Source organism: Cuculus canorus, chromosome 6 (genome assembly GCF_017976375.1).
Source record: "Cuculus canorus isolate bCucCan1 chromosome 6, bCucCan1.pri, whole genome shotgun sequence".
NCBI lineage: Eukaryota > Metazoa > Chordata > Aves > Cuculiformes > Cuculidae > Cuculus > Cuculus canorus.
This window is the reverse complement of record NC_071406.1, coordinates 42097785-42112399: the sequence shown is the minus strand read 5'-3', so window position 1 is coordinate 42112399 and position 14615 is coordinate 42097785. Positions and strand designations below refer to the sequence as shown.

Sequence of the window (14615 nt, the reverse complement as noted above, 5' to 3'; positions counted from 1 at the left end):
CTGGAGACAGTACCTGAGTTTTGTGATGTCCCGCTTGGAAAGACTTTCTCTGCCTTGCATCTGCTGGGCGCTGATGGGAGGAGATGCAGCAGGTCACCTTGGAGAGGACAGTACCTTTGAGGAAAAGAGCCCAGCTTCTAAGAAAGCCAAAGGAAGGCAAAAGCAGCTCTTCCTCTATGGAATGACAAGGAACTGGACGCTCCAGAGTGGCCTCTTGCCAGCAAGGGACTTCTAGCACAAAACACGTGTGACCCCTTCCAATCTGCACATGGACTGTTGCACATGAGTTTTCTTCTAGGAGGCTTGAAGTAAGGTCTGCCGCTGGGCACCCTGATCCCAGTGCTGCAGCAAAGGAGGTGCATTAGGATGTGGGACGATGACAGGAGGTTTGCAAATAGGCACAGGTTAAGCAAGGGAAGAGGGAATGGAAGAGTCATTTGTCCTCAGACTCTGGCCTCCAGAGGAGTGGCCAGCTGGACACACAGTCTGTGTTTGTGCATGGTCCTTGAAGAAAAGCCCACATGGCTGGAAATTTGTGATGGTAGCAGCTGTCCTAATAAAAGACAGTTCTTCAGCTTAAGAGAAGACAGTTTCTTCAAGCTGAGTTACATTCTGCTGCTTCTGTGCTCCCAATTGCCTTGGGTTGATTGGGCACTGCCTTCAAAGCAGCCCTACCTCACTTACTGTGCTGCCAGATCCTTTGTCAGAAATATCCTCTTCCTTCCTTTTCCCTTCCACCATTAAATCAGAAAAAGTAAATCACAGAATCATTAAGGTTGGAAAAGACCTCTAAGATCATCCAGTCCAACCATCAACACACCATCACTGTGCCAACTAAATCATGTCCCGAAGCACCTGGTCTATATGTCTTTTGAACACCTCCAGGGATGAGGATTCCACCACTGCCCTTGGCAGCCTCTTCCAACGCTTCACCACTCTTCCAGTAAAGAATTTTTTCCTAATGTCGAACCTAAACCTCCCCTGGCACAACTTGAGGCCATTTCCTCTCATCCTAGCACTTGTTACTTGGGAGCATGGGTTCTTCCAAGTAGGTATGATCAGCTCTCTGTGAACTTATTCAGTTCTCGCTGCTGTAAGGTTTCACCACCTTGAAAATCTCATCCTTCCAAAACACAGAGGAAAGGGTTTGAGTCATTTCAGACATGGGAAAAAAAAATGAAATACGGACAAATTAGTTTTCCCAGATGCAGAGTATGGTGGATCAGCTTTGCCAGCTAATAAAAACCTGTCCTGGTTACTCACTCGTTGTGGTGACAGGATACTTTCACTGTTCACTTGAGATAGTGCATTAGTGGTACCACAAATTAGTCTGTAAGGACCATTCTTTAACTGTGGGAAGTGAGTCTTTCAATGCCACACTGCCAAATACACTTATGAAACACGCAGAAAGTGCTGTGGGTCAATAACACTGGAGCAGAAAGACAGTTGCACCTGGTTATATGAAAAAGCAAGTCTCCCACAGATGGGGAAGCAGCCAGTATTTGTCCTGGGATGCATCAAGCACAGCATTGCCAGCCGGTCGAGGGAGGCGATTGTCCCACTCTACTCCACACTGGTGTGGCCCCACCGTGAGTAGTGGGTGCAGTTTTGGGCACCACAGTATAAAAAGGATATCAAGCTACTGGAGAGGCCATAAAGTTGGTGAAGCCGTATGAGGAGCCGCTAAAATCACTCGGTCTTTTTAGCCTGGAGGAGATGGAGGGGAGACCTCATCACAATCTGCAGCTTCCTCAGAAGGGGAGGAGGCGCAGGTGCTCATCTCCTCTCTGGTGACTAATGGCAAGACCAAAGGCAGTAGCAGGAAGATGCACCAGGAGAGGTTTAGGTTGGATATTAGGAAACGGTTCTTCCCCCAGAGGTTGGTGGAGCCCTGGAACAGCTCCCCAGGGAAGCCTGACAATATTCAAGAGGCTTTTGTACAATGACCTCAGACACACAGTGTGAACGCTGGGGTTGTTCTATACAGGGACAGGAGACGGACTCGATCCTTGTGGGTCCCTTCCAGCTCAGGACATTCTATGACTACTATTGCTCTCCACCGGCACTGTTGTAAACCCTGGCTCCACTCTTGTAAACAACACACAAAGCTGTGCTGTGAGGCTCTACCCATTTAAATCGAAGGGATGGAAGGGAGACAGCCTGCCCCAGACGGACAGAGATCAGCTGCTGAACTGCAGAGGTAGCCAACGTAGTGAATGTTACTGTGTTCCCATAACAGTACTCCTGTTGCTTTGATCTGCAAGTCTTTGGCAGGACTTGATGTCTGATCTAAATTTATGTGGATTTTGGACTGACCTGGGTCGAGCTGTGTAATCCAGCAGCCCAGCCGAGTGGCACCATATAAAAAAAGAGTTTCATCCACTCCTACTTACCTCTAAGAAAACCTGAATGGTGGAGTTGAAGTCATCTCAAAAGGCTGGACCTTCACCACAGCAGGTGCTGAAGTTATGGCTATGATCTGAAAGCACCAACTCACCCAATTAATTCCTAAAACTCAAAGGGAAAGGCAAACACATTGAACAGATGAAACAGGGAACAGCAAGGTTAGCAGTTCCTAAGCGCTTTCCAGTTGGATTGGTTTGAAGGAAAAACCCAAGCTTGGAGCCAAGGCACGAATAAAAGGCCTGGAGCTCTCCAGAGCGATGTGAAGTCCAAGGTTGAAATGGAGCATCCCATCCCACTGCAGCATGTTTCACACTGACCTCAGAGCGTCTGTCTGGACTTTGAATGAGAGATGCTACTCTGAGTCGAAACCAGATGGCAGATCAAGGCCCTCCTTGGAGAGGCTGGTGGAGAAACCTCCAGATCCATTCTGCTTTGCACAGACTGAAGACAAAGCTGTACAGGGTCAAAGCACGGTGGCGGGGTCCTGTGTTTCTGTGAAGGACATGTCAAGAAAGGACAAGAAGATAGGGCAAAAATAGATTACTTTTATCTCCTGAGTGCAAAGGCAATCAATCTGCTTTTGCAGGAGAAAGACAACCTTACAACTTCTTTCTTGCTTGTAAAGACAAGGTTCCAGCTTTTGCTCACAAGTGCCACACTCATTTATTATTTTTTTTCAGGGTTTGACTGTGAGAGGTCCAAACGAATCCCTAAATCTCGAACCACCTTTCCACTGCTTCTCATTCACGCACATGGTACTTTACAGCTTGGTTCACCTCTCCACGCTCAGGACCTGGAGGAAGCCCTGGCAGGCTCTCACGGAGCCCACTGTCTCTTGGCCACTGGACTTTCCAGGAAGATCTCGGCACATGCTTCTTTACCAAGGTGCAGAACCTGCACCCACGCTGTCATGAAGCAAGAATTACAGAGAAACACTTTTAAGCAACTTCCTCTGTGGCTGATTAAAAGATTTACTGTCTGATTTGAAAAGAAATTGTTTAAATACTTAGGACAAAGTGCCTCAGGCTGCAGCTCTTTGCCTTGGTTGAGCTCTTTAATGGCTTCCACACACCAAAGCGTTCAGGCTACCACCAAATTCCATGCCCCTCCTGGCTTTCCTGACAAGGCAAGGTCACCCACCTGCGCTGTGGCCAGGGAGAGAGGAGGTGTTAAGACTTTATCTCCCATCACCCAAGGCAGACTCTCCAGCCTCTGGTTTGCCTCTCGCTGTTCTGTCCCTGGGCAGTAACCAGCCTGGGACAGCACTAGGTATTAGGTCATTTCCTTCCCTCCTCTCCAAAGGGGTTTAATTAGCTTTGCCTTTGTACTCCTTAATTTGACTGTACTCCTGGCTTCCAGTTTAAGCCCTCCTTTTTTTTTGTTGTTATGAGCCCTTTAAGACACAGCTGTAAAACTCTGCAGACCATACATCATAACACTTCATAATCACACTTAGATTTTAGTAACACGACAGAAAACAGCTCATTCTTAGTAACCCAGAGAGCCTAAAAGCAGCACACGTTAGTAAAGAAGTCAGGAGTGAGGTACCACGCTGGAGCACCACTGCTTCCCACCACTGTCCTCACTGGTCCTCTCTGAGTGGGTTGAGGCTTAAAGCAAGGAAGTTGGGAGCAGCATCTCCTTTCCAGGTCCTGGAAGGTGGATGCTTCCCAGTGTGCATCTTCTTGGCAGGGCTCTGTGGCTATGCATTAGGATGAGGTGGCTCCCTAAGGCACCTTGGGGGAAGTCCTGCATTTCTACAAGGACATATGAAGAAGGGATAAGACCAAAGAGGAAAATTAGATTCTTTCTACCTCATGAGTGCATAGGAACACAAACTGGACACATGAGGACAACAGTCTGCCACTATAGAAAACTGAGTCAAGCATCCTTTGGGGCATATACACACGTGTGTAAGTACCATTACCCACCAAAAATGGGCTGTCACTATCAGATCTTTCCACTAATTGAACAAGCAAGTATATTTTCTTACTTATTTGAACTTAGTCCACCCAGAAGGTAGGTTTCTGAGGTCCTGACTCCAGCAGGAGCACAATTCATCACAAAGAGGACAATGACAGCCACACATTGTGCTCACTGGAAACCATCCGGGGAGCTCAAAAGCACCGCTACCCTCTTTCTGTGCTGATCAAGATCAGCATGGGATGAGGTCCCTCTCCTGTCATGTGTTTATACAGCACCTTGCGCAGCAAAGCCTTGATGTAATCAGGCCCTTTAGCTGCAAGGACATCAATAACGGCTGTAAAGCCTTCCTTCCCTCCTGACTGCTCACAGCTGCAGAACTCCAACTCACTGTGACTTTCTTCTCCCCAAGACCGTATTTCCACCTCCAGCAGCACATCCCCTGGTTTGCACGACAAAGGGCAGTACAGTTCTAGCTCTCATGTAACGCCAGCCCTTCCTTCGCCGTGCAACGTGGGCTGCAGCACAGTCCTGCTCTTTTCCCCCCTGGCTGCACGTTTAAGGCTCTGATCCTACACTCGGAGAAGTCTGCAGAGCCTTTGCCATTGACTCAAGCACGTTTTGGATCAGGTGCTGCAAGTAAAATTTGTCCCAGCCAGATACCAGTCACTAGGGTGTAGTTTTTGAGACTAAGTTTAAATATCGAAGCCTGGACCTGGTTTGGCTCCCTCACTGACCTTTCAGAAAGCCTCTCCTCATTTTGCTTGGCTTCTTTACCAGTTCTGGAGCCACCTGTGGGTTTGGTAGAGGTTCAGGTTACTCGCTGATGGCCTGTTCTTCTAGCTCTGCCTTTCAAGAAGAGTTCACTCCAGGATTTATAACAGGTTCTTGGTAGCACCCTCTGTACTTAAATCTGTAAAACCATTTCAGTTTAACCACCTGTTTTCACACGCTCATAATTTCACAAAGCATCCACCTTTTGGGATAAAATTTTCCATGCTTCAGCTTTTGCCCAAGGCGCTATTTTTTTTTTCTTTCTTTAAATAAAATTCCAAAAGGAAAAAAAAAAAAAGCTTGATTCAAATCCATTCCACATTTCTGCGTTTGGCCGGAGGCAAGAAACTTGCCCCATTCAGAAAAATTTCTAACCACACTTCTTGTTGTGGAGCTCAAAGGAAAAAACTGAGGCTTGGGAGCTGCCACAAACATTCTAGGAAGACGACTGGAGTCCAGCCATGGGCTGAAAACCCTGATCCACTCCAAAGACTTGAAAATAAGGTGCCTCTCCTTCCCTCGCTGTCAGGCAGCGGGTGGTACGGAGCCGACGCAGCTCCACCAGCTTGCAGCGCAGCCGGCAGCGACAGCACTAGGGAGGTGGCTTCTCCACCACAGGAGCCCACAGTCAGGCTGTGACCCAGCCTCTCCTGGAGCCAGCAGGAGCTTTTCCACCAAAACAGCTTTTCGGTCACGCTTGCAACTGCATCACAACTTACAGACCGGGTTCAGAGCCCCCTGAGGTCAGCAGAAGCCTTTCCAGTGACCTCAGCTATCTAAGCAGCTGTGGGTCAAAGGGTTGATGGGATCTGTGGGAGAAGCCGGCACAGCTTGTAAAATACCTGCCAGGCTTTTATTTTATGTTTCACTCCCTGCTCTTCAGGACATCTTAGGAAACGAAATGCAAAAGAAATAATACCAGGGCAACAGTCAGGCTGTAAGATCAGGCAGTCACAGTAAGCAGGAAATTGTTTAAAAAACTTATGCTGTCCCTCATTCAACAGGAATGAGCCATTCCCATTTCCCCTCTGCTAAAGGTAATTTACTACTTGTCTTACTTAATTCTGTCCTCATTCCTGGCACCGCATCGCGCTGGTCCCAAGCCACCCTCAGGACCCCAGACAAATTGATTGTTCGGCAAACTGAACAATCCCGGTCCCAAAGGAGGGGTCTGCCTGCGTCCCACAACATTTTGGTCCTCCCGCCCTGTAAAGTCTCCCCTGCAGAGCTGTCCCACTCGTTGCCACCTCCAATTAATTTCTGGTGGCACAAATCTGTCTTTCACTCTGAGCTCTGGCTTGGAAACTCAGATGTCCAGCTTGCAGCTGCCAGAAGGCAGGAGAAGAGGATATGGGAGAAAGATTCCTGGTACCAGCATCGGACCAGAAGAACTGAGAGGCAGGAACATTCAGCGATCACAAACTAAGGCTGGGACACAGCAAAGAGCGACTTGCAAAGCTCCTGCAGATCAACCTGTCAGCATCATCAGGTCTCCTCTCAGCCTCCTCTTCTCAAGGCTAAACAATCTCAGGTTCCCTCAGACACTTCTGCTAAAACTTGTTCTCCAGCCCCTTCGCCCTCCTCTGGACACGCTCCAGCTCCTCAATGTCTTTCTTGTACCAAGGGGCCCAAAACTGAACACAGGATTCAAAGTGTGGCCTCACCAGCACCAAGTATAAGGAGGTCTGGAGGCCCCCAGTAGGTGAAGGTGTGGCAGGAATCCAAATTCAGTGTTGGACACAAGAAAGGGCACTTTGCCCTTGCACAAAATAATGAAGGACAAATTTTCTGGGCAGGCTCTGGGAACGAGCTGGAAGTGAACTCCAGCGGGCATGAGACACTTCACACAAAACCTCCTACCTCCTCAGCAAATTTCAGTCTTAATTTCGCAGAGAAATCTGTGCTTAATAACCCAACACTTTCCAAAACTGTTGTTGCCTTTAACAGTGCAAAAAACCCTTCTCCTCCTCCAGCTCTTTCTCTGCAGAAGCACCGGCAAGCGAGTGGGACTCAGCCCTTCGTGGCCATCCAGCTGTCCCACTGACATGAACCTGGGAAGAACTTTACGCCTTCTGGAGGGACTCCTTCCCTCCCCAAGAACGCTTCTCTCCCACCAGGGAGACATCCCTCCTGCATCACGCAGTGGCTTTCCCACAGAGAGCAGCCACCGGCAAAGCCAGCCCGGGTGGCAGCAGATGCGGATGCCGAGACCAGCAGCGGGAGTTTGCACACACCTTGCACCGTGGGCTGCACTGGAAGCAGCCGGATGCCTTCGGGTGGTCCTGTGCTCCAATTGCTCTCCGCAGTCACACACTGAGAGCCCGCAAGCCCCATGCAAATACAGCACATGATACTTGAGAAAGTGACATTTTAACGAAATAACACATTTAACGCGCATTCCCATACAGCTTTTGGTCGCTCCTACCGGCAGATATAAAACACAGCACAATAGAGCAGTATTTAGCTGCGAGACACCCTGCTCTCTGACCTGGCTTCGAGAGACAAGTATCCTATTTACATGGGCTGAGTTTACAACCCTCCATCTAATGGAGTTAAACATAAAATCAGCCCCTTCTTGACAGTTCTGTGGACATGAATGGAAAACTGAGAGCCAGAGAGCACCAAATCTGGAGAACACCTTTCCTCCCCCCCAGGCTACCTGACTGGCACAGGGCTACCTACGAATTGCTGACGTTGGGTGGCCCGTGAATACCTTCTGGCTCCAGGGTTGGTCTCCAGCTCAAGGTGTTCCTCAGCTGAGCTTCCCCTGCAGCCACCAGGACCCCATAAGGGATGCTGAGTCCATCAAGGGGGAATTTCTTGCTCTCTTCTGCCTTTTCTCACTACATCCACACATGGCGACAGCCGCAGTTTCATCACACTGAAAACCTGTCACTGTTGGAAATCTCTGGCTCTTCTCCACTCAGTGGCTTCCCTGCATCCAGGCTGCTCAGGACCACTTTAAATCAAGGTCTCTTGGCGCATCCTCCAAAACGGGGCTTGCTCTCCTGCCAGGACTTTGTGTGTGGACCGACGCTGTTCGCTGAAGATTGTTGGGGCACGGATGTACTTTTATTCAGCTCCCGCCCTGCCAAGGAGCAAGAAGCAGCATGAATAGAACTCTTAGTGTGACTAGAGCAAATAAACCTTCCTGCTATCAAACTGCACATCCCAGGAAGGCCTACGCATCTTTGTTCAATCTAAATAACATCCATCCCTCCTTGCAGCCCTCTTCCCACCTCCAAGTATAACTCTCAGTGAAGAGACCGGCCTGCAAGAGGTGAGCACATCAGAGTGAAATCTGGAAAGGATGCTAAACTGAGGGTGGGAAGAAAACCCCTCCTGCAAAAACTGCAGAGGAAAATCAAAGCACAGTTGGATTTTACAGCTTATTATAACACGGCAAGAGTCATCTTGAAAGACAGAGGAGCTCCACTTCAGCTGCAAAAGAATTACGGATTAACTGATATATAAAAAGAAACAATTTTTTTCCTTTCTGGTCCTCTCCTCCCCTCAAATCTCTGCAGAGAGAACACACACAGGGCCAGGCGTGAGTCTGCAGCTACGACAAACCCAAAAAGATTTGGCAGGGCAGATTTATGTGTTGCCCTTACAGTGAATGGGTGATGAGGGACTCCTGGCTATAAAACCAACGCAAGAAGCCACGAGGTCTCAGTCTGCTTCAGTGTAGGCTGAAGTGAGATATGGCAGGTGGGAAGCTCACTGAGCTCGCTCTTGCCTGGCTTTATGCTCTCCCTAAAGTCAGAGCCACAATTTCCCAGTACTTCCTGGGACTTCCCAGACACAAGTGTGGAAGCACAGCCTTTAGCTGCTTCCATCAGTGTTGATGCAAAGTCAAAACACTCCATAATTATTCTCAGGTCAACATATATGCTGAAACACTTACTTTCACACTTTGTTCCAGTTTCCCAAACTCATAGAGTTTAATGCCGAGGCAAATGAATGCCAGCAGAACAGAGTTCATCATGGCCTTTTTATAGTCACTATTTGTTGTCAGTCTGTTTACTTTCACCTTTCTCCCCACGATACAATTTAAGTACATTTTTACACACGCGTTTAACCGTGAGTGCTTTGTTGACAACTGCCTGTTGTTTCATACATACTTGAATTTAATGCCATTTTTCTGACGTTATGAGACATTTCAAGGTGCTGGAGGATTCATTCTTTCTTCTCCACATCTTCAGTCATTGTAGTAGTCGATAACTATGGAAACAGCGCTCTCATTTCTCTCCCGCCCATCCTTACAATCGGAACTGCAGCACAGAAATCTGTGATGGTCAGTGGCGTAACTCGGGTGCTGCAGAGAGGAGCATCTTGGGCTCCTTCACCTCCCACTGCTGTCTCTGCAGTAAAAAAAAAAAGCATCTGAAGGCTGTTTTTCTGCCTTTAGGAGGATGCGATGAGCCAAAGCCCAGCGCTTCTGCGTTCCGGCTGCTCATCCACAATCTGTCAGTGTCACGTCTGGTTCTCACCTGTGCGTTCCTATTCTCCACGCACTGATGCTGACTCAGGACCTACCTCAGGTCGACTCCAGTTTCCAGCTTTGTAACGTGCACTGGAAGTACTGCCGAGGTTATTTGAATTGGACAGAAAGATTTCCTTTCTCTCTCTCTCTAGGTTAAAGCCAGACCAGCTTGGAATCTCCCGCTTGGAGCAACTGCTTCTTATCCAAACAGCTTCTCCTTCCCAGACAGGTCTGCAATACTCTCTGTAGCGCCAGCCGACACTTGGTCTCCAGCATCGGCAGATGCTGTTCCAAGAAACAGAGAAATCGGAAAGCACAGAAGAAATTAAGCACCTCTTGCCACCAACCTAATCCGACGTAAAGCTGTTAGCCAGAGAACGGTCCCTGTGGCTAGGCTGCCAGCCCAGGAATTGAGAGATACCGTGCAGCTCCACGCTGCTCACCCGTACCGCTTCCCATCCATTTCCTTCTAGACCGAGCCAGGCATCTGAAACAAAAAGAGCTCTGTTAAAATACACCTTTTACATGAAATCAATAGAGGTCCTTTCGGTTTATATCCCGGACATTTGGAACGGGCTCTTCTGGCCTTCTGGGGAGGGAGGGATTTATGTCCATAATTAGCCGTTCATACAGAAGCAGTTACAGTGGATGGAAAGCAAAGGCTGTTCCCTTCCACAGCACTGCAGCACAAGACCTCCCTAAATGTGGTTCAGCAGCAGACAGAGACGAGAGGCCTGGGTACACCCTGGGCACGCAGACTGTGTCTGCTCTTCCTCTCAGGAAAATGAGTTTGCCTCAAGTTCTGGGTTGTATCTGTTATTTTAGCTATTTAAGCACCTTCTCCTGCGTAAATTTCCTTCCTTCTCTATTATTAACCTTTAACAGACCTTGCAGTAAAGATGAGCATATGGGGGTAACTTGTTTTGGTCATTGCTTCTACAACATCCTCTGGGGAGGAAGGAGGGAGCAGGGAGCCTCCTCAGCCACACATCCCACAGCACAGCGATGCTCAGCAAGGTCCCCAGGCCCATCCTGCTCCAGCAGCCGAGCATCTAAACCTGCTCCTGGGTGCCTCCATGTCCCTCGGAAAAGCAACTGTGCCTCACAACGTGACCAAAAACCCACGGGGTTGTAGCTGCTCTGGTTTGTAGAAGGGAGTTATCTAAGCAATGCCCCTGAACAGGGAGACCGCATCCTCTGCCGTGTCTGGAAGCCTCTCACCCGCAGGGTATGGGACCGGCATCCCTGTCCCACCCCTCTGCAGAGCCAGCACACCTGGAAGTACTTCCAGTACAGAACAGGACAGCAATCACCTGACCTTTTCACATGCAGGAAAAAAAGTTTGGAAAAGAGAAAAAGAAACAAAAATTCCACCAACTTTTCTTGAAAAGAAATTTCCACTTCTTCACAAGCTGAAAAAGGCCACCCATTCCCCATTTCTTAAGAGAAGGGGACTCACTTGCTGAACACCTCTGTTTTCTCCCCAGCTTGAAGAAGAAGGTTGTCCTCATACGTGTCCAGGTGCTGCTTTCCCTGTAAAGCCAAAAATGGCATTTCCACATCACCTTTGCCTTCTCCACCTTATCCCGTGCAGGGCTGAGCGACGCTGAGATAGCGGAGCAGGTGTAGTCCCTGCCTTCCAGGGCTGGGTGCATTTTCAAAGGTGGCATCTGCACTTCACTGCTTGTCCCATGGTGCGTTTCCCAGCGTTGCGCTTAGGGGAACGCACAGGGCCAACTAACGGCTGGGGACCTTCTTCCACACGTCCTAGGTGCCTCTGGGGCCTGGCGAGCATGTCTCAGGCATACTTGCCACCAAGTGTAGATACTGGAGTAGGAGGAGAGGCTTTCTGGGATCACTGCGTCATTTGCTCTGGCCTTGCGTGTCTCGCAGCTGATCCACTTAGATCCTGCCACACTGCTTCCCAAACTTCCAGTTAATGGAAAAGACGTGCTCCATCCTGTCCCAGCTGTGGTGATCGGCTTAGCCCACGGTGCAGAGACAAAGCATTATCAGGATGACAGGAGAGGGATTCCCTGTGCCACCTAAGAGCAGGATTCCCATCCCCTCCTGCCTCTGAGCAGAATAAATCTAAGATAATCGGCACCGCTGTGCTGTTATGCATTGCCTGAAGTCATAGAATCATAGAATCACTGAGGTTGGAGAAGACCTCTAAGATCAACCAGTCCAACCATCAGCACATCATCACCACGCCTACTAAACCATGTCCCCAAGTGCCACATCTCTACACTTACTGAACTCCTCCAGGGACAGTGACTCCACCACTGCCCTGGGCAGCCTGTTCCAATGTTTCACCTCTATTTTGGTAAAGAAATTTTTCCTAATATCCAGTCTACTCCTCCCCTGGCACAACTTGAGACCATTTCCTCTCATCCTGTCACTTGCCACCTGGGAGAAGAAACCAGCACCCACCTCGCTATAAACTTTCAAGGAGCTGTAGAGAGCGATGAGGTCTCCCCTCAGCCTCATTTTCTCCAGGCTAAACAGCCCCAGTTCCCTCAGCCGCTCCTCCTAAAGAGCTGCGCTCCCTTCCCCAGTTCTGTTCCCCTTCTCTGGATGCGGTACAGCAACTCAATGTCCTTGTAGTGAGGGGCCCAAAAACAACACAGGATTCGAAGCGTGGCCTCACCAGTACAGGGGCACCACCGATCGCTTCCCTCCTGCTGGCTCTGCCGAAGTCCTGAGATGTGCAAGGATTGCCCAGAGGTCACTTCAGGGCAAAACCACCAGGGCTGGGAGGGTGCAGGAGTCTCCCTCCCATCGGGCTGCGCCACACGCCTGACAGATCCTGCAGGAAGAAGCCACATCTGAGTTCTCTCCCTGGACAGTATATTTTTTTTGCTTTGGAAAGTCTATGGCAGAGAAAGGCTGAAGCAGGGACCACCGGGCAGAGCGTTTCTCCTGTGCACCAGAACTTGCCACCCAGGTGGTTTGAGCACAGCGTGGGAAAAACCCTACGACGCCAACATCCCTTGGGCCAGATCCTTCCCACTGGCTTCTGTCTGATGCCCCCAATCACTGTCACTGGCAGAACAAAAATGCCAAAACCAGCGAAACCGCCTGAGAGGCACAACCACACACTTCCTGCGTGTCTGAACACACTCTTTACCACGTACACACAACTAAGAGCCTCAGTGGCCCAAACCAGCACCTGAGCACACAACTGACCTGCAAAAGCAGCCAAAACAATCAGTTTTCAGCTCATTCCTAGGCACACAACAAAGTCAAGTCTGTGGGACCCAGGGCGACATAAAATGAGGCTCACCCCTGCAACCTCTGCCTCGCAAGTCGTAAATCTGGAGCAGAATTTCTCTCCCTTTTCTTCTTGGTAAGCGTTTTCCTTCTGTGGCTGTCGGATGCAACTGGGAGGCCAGGCTGCCACCGTCCCAGGCTGGGATTTGGGGAGGAGGGAGCTAATCCTTCTTTCATCGCATTAAATTAAACTATAAACTATACCTTTTAATTCTGTCTAATTAAATTTCTCACTGGAAAACGGAAATGTTATTTCTTAATGTTTTGTCACAAAACACATCAGGAAGCGTTTCGGAAGAGGCGCGCCTCAGCGTCGCAGGCGGCTACAAGGGGTGTTGTGGGACATGCCCGGGGCTCTCTCACGGATGAAGATCACTCCACGACATGGACGTGACACGGACTCCGTGGCATGGGAGCTCCGGACTCCATCACACGTACCAGACTGACTCACCTCCGTAGGTGTGTTGGGGCTCCGGGAAGAGGGGAAGGTGCAAATTCGGCTGAGACAGGGCCCGCCAGGTCCCGGTGCTGGCCGACCCGCTCGGATTCTCCTGGCAGGGAAGGATGCACCTCCAGGAGCCCTTGAAGCACAAAAGCAGCCCTGCGGTTGCTGGGCTTTACGCAGCCCTGGTCCTGCCCTTCCCTCTGCAGCCTCACCCTGCGGCGGTCGCCTCTTCAGTGGATGGATCCAGGGTACCTTGGGGAAAAAAAGAATTAAAAAAAAATCACTGGGGCTTTTTAATTTTTAAAGCAAAGCTGTTTGGGAGCCCATTTTCAATTGGCTTTCAATGGGCTGCATCCCCCTAAACCACGTAGGGGCGGGCTGGCTTACAAATGCCAGGCTTTTCCCTATGGACACAGAAACACAGCTAGAGCTTTGCAGTTCAAAAGCATTTAAAAGTAATTGGCATTTTCCCCTTTACATTCCAAGATGTGCTCACGGGAAGTAAACCAATAGGCAAGAGACCATCTCTGAGGCCTCTGAATTATTCTGGCTTCACAAACGAAGAAATCCAATACAGCAAGTTGCTGAGAGGAGCCAGCTGAAAGCAAGGGCGTGCTACCAAGGAAGCAACGTGTCCCTCTAAGTTCTCCTGGCTTAGAGAGCAAAAGGATTCTCCATCTACCCCTCAGATCCCCAGCACCAGAGCAACCCCGGATCACTGAGCCAGATCAGAAGGAGCTACAGTAACGTCAGGCACCAGCTCAGCGGAGCGGAGAAACCCACGTCTGATCTGGGGACAGGTGCACTGTGGCTGTGTCCGAGCTGGGAGTCCTGGGTTGCACACATGCGATCAGGAATTTCAGATTTCAAGATAAAAATGATGAAGCTGGTGTTCCTTTTGCCCAGGCTGGTGAGGACAGTGCAACATGAACGGCGGTAGCCTTCCCAGGTCAGCCGGCAGCCTGGAGCCACAGTTCGGGAAGGGACAAACAACACCACAGCATTTGACCCCAAAGCTGAAACACAAACACTGAAGTGCAGCTCTGGCGAGAGCCGCTCATTTGCAAAACTGTTAATTCCACATCTACGCGCCTCCAAGCAGGACCAAATCCCATCAGGACCAAGCCAAAAGCGAGCTGTTCCCTTGAGCGAGCTGGTTGAATTAGAGAAGCAACTCCCTCCGTGACCGGTGAGGGACCCTGGCAGACAGAGCCTCCAAGAGATGGGAAGGGACCCCTGATCTTGCGCAAGGTCTCAGACCGAAAGACTCGTAACTCATGGGTGAGTGGGACAAATCTCACACCCTCA

General features: G+C 49.7%; 1 protein-coding gene across 1 annotated transcript in view; it reads right to left on the bottom strand.

Moving 5' to 3' along the window:
* Nucleotides 1–1702: 1702 nt before the first annotated feature.
* Nucleotides 1703–14615, bottom strand: part of TRAF3IP1 (TRAF3 interacting protein 1) — a 58373-nt gene continuing 45460 nt past the window's right edge. Inside the window, exons 16-20 of the mRNA XM_054069294.1 lie at nucleotides 12240–13559; nucleotides 9643–11122; nucleotides 9228–9467; nucleotides 7817–8191; nucleotides 1703–2898 (exon numbers count right to left, since the gene is read on the bottom strand). The gene's annotated coding sequence lies outside the window, so the exon portion shown is untranslated. The remainder of the gene's footprint in view (nucleotides 2899–7816; nucleotides 8192–9227; nucleotides 9468–9642; nucleotides 11123–12239; nucleotides 13560–14615) is intronic.